Source organism: Callorhinus ursinus, unplaced genomic scaffold (genome assembly GCF_003265705.2).
Source record: "Callorhinus ursinus isolate GAN/ISIS: 27379988/994484 unplaced genomic scaffold, GSC_fseal_2.0 scaffold3, whole genome shotgun sequence".
Lineage (NCBI taxonomy): Eukaryota > Metazoa > Chordata > Mammalia > Carnivora > Otariidae > Callorhinus > Callorhinus ursinus.
The window spans coordinates 21975565-21988361 of NW_027397065.1; the positions used below are offsets into that span (position 1 = coordinate 21975565).

The 12797-nt window shown below is 33.9% G+C and overlaps 1 long non-coding RNA gene across 1 annotated transcript in view; it reads left to right on the plus strand.

The window, feature by feature from the left end:
- The window catches only part of LOC141371375 (uncharacterized), a 411253-nt gene that overhangs the window by 308206 nt on the left and 90250 nt on the right, over positions 1-12797 (plus strand). The window contains exon 3 of the long non-coding RNA XR_012376307.1: positions 4609-4664. This is a non-coding gene — a long non-coding RNA (uncharacterized lncRNA). The remainder of the gene's footprint in view (positions 1-4608; positions 4665-12797) is intronic.

The window sequence follows — 12797 nt, forward strand, 5'->3', positions numbered from 1 at the left end:
AAGGTCATCTCTAGAGGCAGAAAGGTGTAGTCACTTCGGAAAAGTTCTGCTCCAATGATTTATATTGTGTAGTTTCCTTACTGGTGTTTTTAAGAGGCACAATCTTAATGAGTCAATCTTAATTCGTTTCACTTTTGAGCCATCAATAATCTATTACATATTTTTTCAGTCAAACGAAGTATCTGCTTTCTGATTTTCATAACAGGCAATATACTTAAAGAGTATTGCACAGTAACTGTGCAAACTGCAACTGAATGAATTTCATAGCAGTATCTGTGTGGCTCTCTTAAGTCCAGATTTCCAATTTACCAAACTTCAGAGTTATTGGCCAATTTTTGTATAAGAAATCCTAAAGACAGGGATGCCATCTTTGTATTCCTTTTATGCCCAAAGTCTAACAAGGGGACTGGTATATAGTAGGTACTTAAAATATATAAGGAATAAATATATGTGTAAATACGGGAAATAAATGCTGATATGACAGAACTTAAAAGGGCTAGGTTTTGCTTTTGAATGATTTTATTTTTTTATGTTGTGATTTAAAAGCAGGCAGTTTCTTTTTTATCATATACTTTACATACTTTATCTTTCTCCATTTGCTGTGGTATCTATGAAGGCTTAAAAACAGTAACAGTTGAGCCGTAGAGGGAAGAGAGCCCTTGCCACTGTGAGCTGGGCTGGCTCTGGGGCCCAGGCCGCAGGCCTGTGGATGGGGAATCTTTGCTGGTGACTGTCACCTCAGCCCTTACCACGTGGCCGCAGTGGGGTTGCTTTGCTGGGCTCCATTACCTTCTTCTAAAGATTCATCCTGACTTATCTCCACACTCGCCAGCTAAAGAATGCAATGTCTTCATTAACTTGCTTAAGGAATGTCACAAAAATCACAGCATTCTGAAATTTTGTGGTCATTGCAATGATCTTAATCTGGAGATGAGAAAATGCTTGAAGAATGAGTACATGGAAAAGAGGACCAAGAGCAGGGAGCATGACAAGGCATGTGAAAAAACCTTTTTTTTTTTTTTTAAGTATACACTTTTTTTAAGTGGGGCTTAAAGTCACTACCTTGAGATCCAGAATCTCATGCTATTCTGACTGAGCCAGCCAGGTGCCCCTGAAATACTTTTTAGTCCTGCAGAGGAATCTGAAAAATAAATGACAGGCATACCTCAGGAAAAAAAAAAAAAGAAAGAAATAGTTGGCTTTATTATGAATTTTATGATACCTTCAAAATTCAATCTGGATAATAAAAACCTATATATCCTTTATATATATTTGCATAAATTTGGTAAATAATAGCTTTTATATGTAGAATAAAATACAAAAATTTCCTGCATCTATATATGTTATGCCTAATATTCCCTTAAGTAACTTGATTTGATTCCATTGACATTGTTGAGAGTTCAAACAAAGCTTTCGTGTTTGCTTGTTTGTTTTTAACCACAAAATCATCCTGTATTCTAAAAAAATTGACAAATGAGTATAGCACAGGGAGCAAATGCAGACTGAATATTGTCTTTAGAAAACCTCTATGTGGATCTGTCACCACCATGGCTGCTAAAACATTGGAAGTACTGCAGAAACAGTGAGGAAATGAAATGAAATGGTAAATAATTGTCCTGTCATCCGAGCATTGATACGAATGAATATGCTTTCTGTCTTAGTCTGGTGAGATTGCCATAAAAAAAAAAATACCAGAGACCAGGTGGTTTAAACAGCAAAAATGTATTTTCTTACCACCCTTGAGTCTGGATAGCCCAATAACAGGGTGCCAGCCTGGTCAGTTTGTGGTGCAGGTTCTCGTCCTGGCTTGTGGATAGCTGTCTTCTCACTATGTCCTCTCATGGTGGAGAGGGATAGAGATCGCTCTCTTTTCCTCTTCTTACAAGACCACCAATCTCATCTGATTATGACCCAACCCTTAATTACCACCCAAAAATTCTCATTCTGAATATAGTCATATTAGGGGTTGGGACTTCAACATATGAATTTCAGGGAACGCAATTCAATCCAAAGCACTTCCCTTAACTAATTTCACTTGCAAATGACCATGTGGGATAAATGAATGAATAGACACTAAGAAAAAGGTAAAACCAGAATCCATTTTAGAGTAAGTAAAGTCACTTAAATTGAAATCTTGTTGTACCTTGAGTCATTGTGTTTGCAATAATACAGATCTGACGATGGCAGATACTGGAAAAACGTGATGGGGTAGATGTACTTTGTTCCATCCAAAATTGTTGAAATAAATCAACAGGTATTTTCCCCGATTTTAAGTTGGCGGCTGTAATTTAATCGTCAAGTTATCCCTTCTGGGAGATTCTGAGCATGTGAAAATCGCTGCCATATTTTTCCCATTTTAATTTCCTCGTCCTACATTTGCGTGCACCCCAATCCCTTTTTCAACCTGCTGATTGCTGCCCTTAATGCTGCTGTACTATGGCACTAATATGATGCTCACTTCAGTAAGAAGCTTTCTGCATATCTTGCTTTCATTTCCTGTTCTATTTGCTATAAACATAGTTATTTCCATTCTGTTGCTTTCAGTCACATATGGCATTTTGAAACAGTTAAATAAAGAGATTATCAATATTAGATCTATCTCAGCTGTAAAACCTACATTTATGGAGAAATATGATCTATTCAATTTCATTTCTGAAAGCCCAGCATCCAAGCGATGGTCATAAATTCACATGATTACCCTAAGCATTAGATTTTGCATTTGGATCACTATTTAACTGGAAAAAGAAATCAAACATTCATGCAAGCAAGGAAGCAGCTCTCTATTAATGACATGTGCAAGGAAACTGCAAAATATAAATGATTCTGACTAAGATCATCAATAAAACCTGACACTCAAACAGAATGACTCCATAGTATCTCCTTTGGGGACAGAGAGCATGAGAAGAATATTAATATTTTGCCAAATTCAACATTTTTCAGGAAATCACTTTCTCTGTAAAATAGTAAAAATGGTATATACTATGGTCTGTAAAAATGCAAAATACATACTGACCAATATTTAATTGAAGACTTCCTGAAAGAGCTTCAGTAACATCAATTATTTTAAACATAATATTATTATAATCAGGCCTGATCCAGGTCCTAATGAATGATGTACCTAAAACAGTCACTTAACAAATAAAACCTTTTTAAAAATCATAATTTTGATGATTACAGAAAATAAGCTCATTTAGAACATTCCTGCAGTGAAAAGGAATGATGCTTACATATCTGAGAAAATACATAAGAGAAATTAATAATGGCATTTACTTTTTGTTATGATCTGGGAAAAATTCTGAAAAATATTATTTCGCTGAAAAACAAATGCATTTGATTCACCTTTGTTCCTTTGGCCCCTCTCCTGACAACAGTCCAACTTAACCATGAAAGGAAAAGGGAGTCACCAAAAGAAGTTGCTTTCTTGGCACTCTGACTAGCTTCTCCATGGTTATTCTGATAGTATATCCCTTAGGGATGTTTGGGGACTAAGACATATAGATGTTATAATTGAAAACCAAACAGGGGCTAATGTCCACCACAGGGGAGATAATTAGAAAAATCATGTATTGGGCTACTGTTGTGAATGATAATCAAGTAGAGCTCTATCATTTGATTACAAGCCTCATTCAGTAGAGCCCACGTGTTCTTGGGCATGAAGTGATTAAGAGTAAACATGCTGAGCTGCTGCTGGGGGGTAGAGGGATGGCAGAGATAGGAGGGATGGCAAGAAGTTGTTTATTAGCATAGCGAGGAAGCGTCATGGTGCTGAACAGAAGAAAAGAGAACCAAATTGAAGAACAGTGCTCAGAGAAACTCAGAAAGGACACCATGATCTTACATAGTCATTTCTGGTATTAAGCAACAAAACAGGCAGCCCACGTTTTACAGATCATTTTCTTGCCATTAGAAATAATAGATTTGATAAAGATTGAACTTTGAGATAAGTGTAAGCATGACGAGCTGTGCCCATTTTCAAATGCATGCCCACTCCACTAATAAATGAGAATCTCCTTGATTGGGTCTTGGCATGTTAAAATATGGTAAATTCTGATCTACAAAGTTTGAGAGCCTCTGGCACATACAAAAATAAACACCTTCGAAAAACCAGCACTGTCTTCTCTGAAGCAAGAAGAGATATCTGAGCAAAATATCGAGGCATAAGAGCACCCTGGGACACATAAAATAAAGTCCAGAACAGATCTGACAGAAATAAAATATTTTGTTGGCTACACACTTAAGCAGGCCAAAATTAATACTAAAATCCACTATGTATTCTTTATGGCACATTTAAATGTTGACAGACTTTCTGGCCCATGGATCTGAATTGAAGGAACACATCTTGAGGAATTTGTTTGGTTTTTTTTTCCCCCAAATGGAAACTCTCTTATAATTTATTTAAGGACTTTCACAAAATTCCTCTGCTATGAGTTAAGAACGAAATAAAAGACTAGAAAATCTTTAGCCAAATCTCACATAGGATACAACAAAGATCCCTTTGAAACTTGTTCCACCATATTAGAAATCTTAGTCTAATATCTGAATTTTTATCTAATCACCAGTAGGATCATTTATGCTTATTTCCTTATTTCCTCCATTTCATCTTTTTAGGATGCCCTTTTGGTGTCGGTGAACCATAGTCCATATAGTGTAATGTCATCTATGTGGTAAGTGCGTTTGGTTCTGATGATTTTACAACATACTATCAAGTAAGAAATGTACTGCTAAGAATCTTTAGCACTTATATATGTTCATCTTCAGAAACCTCAGGTTTAAATTCCCTAACTAGCAATTTTTAAAGTAGGGGGACATATACATTCTTTATGGCTACCAAGAATTTTATGAATAAATATAATGAAAATGTAAGGCAACCTAACACTATGCAAATGATTTGGCCATTGATAATTATAAAACATGGCACATATTCAAGAATATGAAACTTCCCAAAGCAGTGTACCCTATAGAAACATGTAAGAAAGTGTTCTTTCTTTCAGAAAAAAAAAACAGTGGGTAATTCTGATCATTGATAAATGTCTGGTAATTCTGATTGCACAGATCCTTTGGAAAATCTATTTCTCATATATGCTGTGAATGAATGTGTTCCAGTAGGGTTAACTGTACATTACGTACTATATCTCACATTGGATATTAAAGGAGATAATTCTCTAAATTGTAGTTATTCAAGTTATGTTTTAAAAAGCTACTGTCTGTACCTTTTCATATAAATAAAAAGCCTTTCAATAAAAAGCTATTGTTTTATATATTATATTTATTTAGTATACTGCTATAGCATGTATTCATAACAGTAATGTCAAATTACACAAAACAATCACAATAAAAAAATGTATACTCAATTATGTTTTTAATGATTAAGGTCTGGATATTTTTCCCATGATCCTTGTACTTTTCTGAACCTGGATTGAAATTTAAGCACCCCCCCCAAATTCTACTCTGAAGACCCTAACAAGAATGCCCAAGAAATATTTTAAATAGAGAACTAGAATATATGACATCACTATATATCCATAACATTTAATGTCATGAATTTTAAACTATATCTTTGATACATTTTTGGTTACAAATGCATACCGTAGTTGAAGAATGCCTTACCAAATAATAGGTATGTTCAAAGGAAAGAGACTAAGAATGTTCCTCTCTCCACTCAAAGATGACATGAACTCCATCTCCAGGCTGTGACCTACCAACCCAGTCATTGATATCTGACAGACATAGTTTCCCATTTATAACCCCTTAAAACTTTAGCCCTTTGACCCCTCTGCTTTAATACCACACTTTCCAAACATTGCAGTGTGTTAGAATAAAATACAGAATTACCTGACATGTTAAACTACTATTCCCAAAAAATGTCCTATGGAATTATATGTGAGCTAATCAATGTATCTTTGAAAAGCTTAAATTTACATAAATCCTGAATAAATATAAAAATTATTAAATAAAGACTCTGTACAAAATTTTCCCAATAGTTGTATCAAATTAGTTATTGAATTTTCATTACAAATATGGCAACCTATATTAGTCAGGGTTCTCCAGAGAAATAGAATGAATAGGATGTACGTAGATATATAGAGTGAGATTTGTTTTAAGGAATTAGCTCACACAATTGTAGGGGATAGCAAGTTCAAAATTTGTAGGGAAGTCCAGCAGGTTAGAAATTCTGGCAGAAATTGATGTTGCAGTCTTGAGTCTGAAGACAATCTGAATGCAGAATTCCTTCCTCTTCAGACAACATCAGTCTTTCAAATGATTGGATGAGGCCTACCCACATTGTAGAGGGTAATCCATTTAACTCAAAGTCTGCTGATTTAAATGTTCATCACATCTAAAAAATATTTTCACAGCAACATCTGTAGCTGGCATTTGACCAAACAACTGGGCACCATAGCCTAGCCAAGTTGACATATAAAATTAACCATCATACTACCTAAGTCAGGATTTCTCCCCTTGTCTTCCTGAAAATCACACCAAAGCAACAAAGAAAATGAGCATCACCCTGTAACTTCAATTTCTCAAGGAAATTAGGAGGCAACTATGATAAGCTGCCTTCGTCTTACATGTGTGGGCTGCCAAAAGAAGCTTAGATGGACAGAAGCCATGAAGGAAGAGATCATAAGAAGGCAGTTAGTTCAAGGGGCACTAGGAGAGCAGTTCTCTGACAACATCAACCAAGGTGAGGGAGCACTCACTCAGAAGTGCAAAATCTACGTCTCTTGAACAGGAGAGAACATGACCTCTGGCCCAGATATGATGAAGAGAAAGAGAAGGTGTGGGATGTTGTGGGAATGCACAAAGACATGCAAAAGGAGCCACATTGATAGGAAGCAGTCTGTCTCTATGGCAGCAGCAGGAGAGCCTTAAAGTTGTCAAGTCTGGAATGCTGCCTAGCATCCTTTCACACTCCACTTTCATAGGAACCATCTACAAATAGCTAGTTCAGGAAAATCTAACTTATTCAATAATATATACTAAAAGAAGATGTGGCACAGAATCCATATATAAATACTATAAAAAAGTGGTAAAGATCACCAAATAACCATAAGATTAAAAATATTCAGAATGCTTTCATCTTTCACTTCATATATTGCAAGTCTCCCTCTCCATCTCACTTAGCAAAAGCTAAACTTAAGAAAAACCTGCAAGGCCCCATATGATCTCACTTCCCATTACCTTTGGTTTCTCATCCTTTCTGTCCCCTACTCTTTTTTCTTTTCCAAGAACATACAAGGTACATACAAGGTATAATCATCTCTCAAAGGCTTTTCTTGTTCTTTCTTCTGCCTGGCATATTCTCCCCAAGGTATCACTATCACTCACTCCCTTAGCTCCATCAAATTTTAATCAACTGTCACCCCCCAAGAGTGATCGTCACAGGTCACATTATTTAAAATTGTGACAAACACATCAACATTCCTTATCCTTCTACTCTGATTGGTATTTCCCTTCATAATACAAGTCACAATCTGACATATTATTTTCACAAAATTTTTATTTTATTCTGTTTTATCTACTACTATATTCTCAGTGCCTGCTACAGTGTAGGAATTCAAAATATACTTATTAAATAAATTAGGGAATGTACTCTCTTCAAACAAATGTTCCACAGAACAGATAAAAGGCATGCCCAAACATATCACTAAAAATTAAGAAAACCGAATTATACCTTCACTTCTGTGTAGGAAATTCAAAAAGGACAAATTTAAGAACTTAGGACAGAGATGGGGAACAACAGGGAAAGATGCAGTAAGAACTGGGGAAGACAGGAATATGGAGGAAAAAAAGAAACATCACATATAGAAAAATGAAATTTGAAATTTGATGAAAGAGACACCTCAGAAAACCCAATATGGAACATATGAAATAGAAACAAGTAGAGCAAGCAAAGGTGATAGGAAATAACTGTTTATGCAGATTAGAATAAGCAAAATGTGGCATATCCATATAGTGAAATGCCACTCAATAATAATAAAGGAAAAAACTATATGCAGAATACAGATGAAAGAAGCAAGTTTAAAGCCAGCATACTAGATGATTTCATTTTACGTGAAGTCTAGAAAAGGTAAAACTATAGCAACAACAACATAGATCAGAGATGGCCGAGGGCCAGTTGCGGGAGCAGGAATTGACTGCAAGCAACATGAGAGAAATTTGGGGGGTCTATGAAAGTGTTCTAAAATTTTACTGTAATGGTTATTGTACAACTATAGAATTTGCAAGCCCATAGAATTCTGTGCTTACACTAAAAAAAAAAAAAAAAAAAAAACCTCAATAATTCTTTTTGGTTTTACTTTTGATTAAGGATTACAGAGAAAATATAAAGAAAACAGGCAAATAACAACTAATACATACATAATTGAAGTTCTCTAAGAAGAAAATCCAAATAATTTTTAAATACTTAAAATCACAAGAAAACTTTTCTGAAAGAAATTTATTTTGGTTTATTTATTAACTTATTAAATAAACAGTATCATTTACTATCTATCAAGCACAGTATTAAGCATTTTTAAAATGTAACTTAATATCATAACAACCTTCTTTGTCAATCCAATTGTTTTCCCTATTATAAAGATAAGGAGACTTAGATGCAAAAAAGTTAAGTAATTTTATCAAGTTTCGGTTAATAAGTGGCAATGACCATTGTATTTACGTATTAAAAAGGCACATTATATGGCAAAGTAATCTGAGTAGGACACTCATCAGCTAGACATGAGTTAGTAAAATTACTAGAGTTTAACTATAAAGCAGCAAGGGAAAATAACCAGATATCTATAAGGGTAAAAAGTAAGGCTGGCTATAGTAAAACTCAATGCCAAAAGATGGTGGAAAACATTTTAAAACATAAAGATAATTAAAAAGATAAAAAAAGAAAGGTCGTTTGCAAATTTTTATAGTAAGTGCAGGTGTCATGAAGTCATTGAAATTTAAAAATGAACAGATTCAGAAAATGCTGTTCATATGTGCTCCTCTTAAAACTAAAAGTGTTAGTAAAATGAGAATGGGGGAATTTAGATTAAAAGGTTAGGTGGTGATTAGGGTTCTTCAGAAAAACAGAAGCAATAGGATGTATGTGTGGAAGAGAGACAGACAGAGACAGAAAGACAGATTTTCATTTGATTCATGTGATTTTGGAGGCTGGTAAGTCCAAAATATGCAGGGTAGACAGAAAGGCTGGAGACCCAGGAGAGCCAGTATTCTAGTTCAAGTCCTAAGGCAGTCTGCTGTAAAACCAAGAAGGGCTGATGTCCCAGATGAAATCTGAGGGGAGTCTGCTAGAAAATTCTCTCTTCCTTGGACAAGGCCAGTCTTTTTGTTCTATTCAGGTCTTCAACAGATTCAATGATTGCGTGATTCCCACCTATACTGTGGAGGGCAATTTACTCCCAGTCCACTGATTTAAATGTTAATTTCACCCAAAATACTGTCACAGAAACATCAGACTAATGTCTGACCACATATCTGGGTGAGCCATAGCCCAGTCAAGTATATATATAAAATTAACCATCACAGGTGATAAAGACAATATTCTCTGATGAAAATGCAATAAAATTAGAAATTAACAAAATAAATAAATGTATGTATCTATAAATCTGGATATAGAAAAAATTCTTAACTCAAACACTGATCAAAACTGTAAAACTTCCATATTTGAACATATGGAATATAGGTAAGTAATGTTCAGGGAAAAATGCACAGCCTTAAATACTTAAATCAGTTAAATAGAAAAAACAAATTAAGGAACTGATTCAGATGGAAGTACAGAAATAAATTGAAAGCAAGCATAAGGAAAGAATAACAATAAAGGTAAAATTTAATGAGATAAAAATATGTAAACAACAAAAATAATTTTTAAAAATTCCAAAACTGCTACTTTGAAGAAAAAAGTAAGCAATAAAAAAATCACTAATTAATAAAAATCAATTAGAAGAAAACATATAATAGGAAGTTATAATGAAGAAAAATTCACAGAAATGAAATTGGATGACTAATAAATGCTATGTTAATACTATGAAAATAAATTTAAAACCTGGATAACATATTTTTCCTAAGAAAAATAATTTGTCAAAACTGATACTGAAACTCAGGAAATCAGAAAAGGTTAATTTCCATAAAACAATTGAGAGAAAAATCGTCAAAGATTAATCCTCCTAAACAGCACTAGGATTAAAGGGCTTCACAGGAGAATTCCAACATATATTTAACAATCAGACCATTGAAATACTATTAAACTGCTCCAGGCATAAAAAAGAAAGCAAGCTTATAAAAAGAATATGACATTGATAATAAAGCCTTAAGACTGTACTTTGAAAACAAACTATAGAATAATCTCACATAAATATTAATACAGAAATCCTAAATAAGGTACTGAAACAGAAAATACAGTAAATTTAAAAGGTAATTGTACCATGACTAATTTTTATTACATATATGTAATGATTCAACAGTAGGAAATCTATTAATATAAGTAATATAAATTACCACCACCCATGATAAAAAAACCTTTTTAAAAAAATTAGCAAAAATTCAGTTTATCCCTGATAAACATTTAGTTGAATTATGTGGAATTTATTTTTGTAGGTGAAAAAAGAAATCAAATATTGTTCAACCTAATAATACCAAATGAAATGGAAGTCAATGAATTCGTGGTAAAAAAAAAAATCTATCTCAGCTCATAAGCCAATGAATTGAGCTACAGTAAGAAATTGTAGGTAGAACATTTTGGAACATTTGGTTAAAAAATTACCACTATTTGCTGAGATATGATTGTTTACATGCAGAACCCAAGAGAAAGAACTAGAAAATTATTACAAAAAATTCAGTAAGTTAAAGGGTTATTAAATTAATATTCAGAAACCAATAGCCTTGGGACACCTGGGTGGCTGGCTCAGTTGGTTAAGCATCTGCCTTAGGCTCAGGTCATGATCCCAGGGTCCTGGGATGGAGTCCTGCATCAGGCTCCCTGCTTAGCAGGGAGCCTGCTTCTCCCTCTGCTGTTCCCCCTGCTTGTGTGCGCTCTCTCTGACAAATAAATAAATAAAATCTTAAAAAAAAAAAACCAACCAGAAACCAATAGCTTCATATATGCAAATAACAACCAGTTAGAAAATATAAGGAAAGAAAAAAAAAAACCCTATATACAATACCAAGGTTAAATAGAGAAGAATAACAATAACAAGGACAAAAAAAAAATGTCTTTAAAGAAAGCTTTAAAGCAGCATTGAAGGACAAGACACAGACATGAACAAATATAACAGCATACTGTGTCATTGGATAGGAATGCTCAATATCATCTGTAAGTTACTCTATAAATGTGATACAACCGAAATAAAGTGTTAATTATGCAAACTGTAATAACTAATCATAATCATAACTAATCATAATGTTTAAATAGAAAAATAAAGAAAAATTCCCAGCAAAACTCTGAAAAAGAATAAGGAAGACAGCAAGAACCAATCTTACAAGATAACAATTAATTTATAACATATTTATAATAAATATTAGTAAAGCTTCAACATAAAAACAGTGAGATATTGGCTCATAAACAGAACAGTGGCCCAGAATAAAACATTCCAAAGCCTATACAATGTATATAAAAATTTGAAAGATGATAAAGTTAGCATATCAAATTAGTGGGGAAAAGATGAATTATTCAAAAAATGGCATTGGAATTACTAGAGAAAAGTAAGCTGTATCCATACCTCACACCAGACACCAAGATAAATTCCAATCAGAGCAGAGCACATAAATATGCCAGAAAAAAACTGGGATAATGACTTCCTAAGACTGGAAAGACAAAAGCCTTTCCAAGTATAACTCAAATTTCAGATATCATTAAAGAAAAGATAGATTTAACTACACAAACATAAAGAAATCCTGCAAGGCCAAAAAAGAAAAATTATAACTATAGTCAAATAAAAGATGAAGACACAATATTTTTTAAAATCAGATAAAATATATCTCAATATAGAGGCTCCTGGGTGGCTCAGTTGGTTAAGCGTCCAACTCTTGATTTCGGCTCAGGTCATGATCTCAGGGTTGTGAGATCTGGGTTTGGAGCTGCTTTAGAGTCTCTCTATCTCTCTCCCTCTGCACCTCTGCACCCTGCACACAGGAGTGTGTGCTCACTCTCTCTGTAAAATAAATAGATAAATCTTTAAAAAATAATAAAATAAAATAAAAATTTTTTAAAATTCCCCAAATATTGTACTAAGGAATACTAGTAAGAAATATTAATAAAAAATAATTCAATAGCTCTTTGGTGAAAGGATATGATCATACAGTTTACAGGAAGGCAAATGCTCTTTAAAATATGAAAAGCAAAGCAGAAACTCAATGAGAATAAAAGAATACACATTAATGATACAGGAATGCCACTTTTTTGACCTATCGATTTGGAAAAAATAATATTCCATTATACATTGTCAGTAGGGCTGCATTGTGTGGAAGCCAGTTTCATATATTTCTAGAGTAAGTACATATTTGTACTTACAAATGAGTAATTTGGTAATTAGCAATGAGCAATTTGGTAATATCTATGAAAACTATAATTGCATATATATTTTGACCCAGTAATTTCACTTCTGGGAAGTTTTCCATAAATACATTTTTTAAAAAATAATATCAGCAATTCGGGCATGTGGGTGGCTAAGTTGCTTAAGCAACGCACTCTTGATTTCAGCTCAAGTCATGATGTCAGGATTCTGAGATCAAGCCCTGCACTGGGCTCTGCGATGGGCCTGGAGCCTGCTTAAGATTCTCTCTCTCTCTCTCTCTCTCCCTTTGCCCCT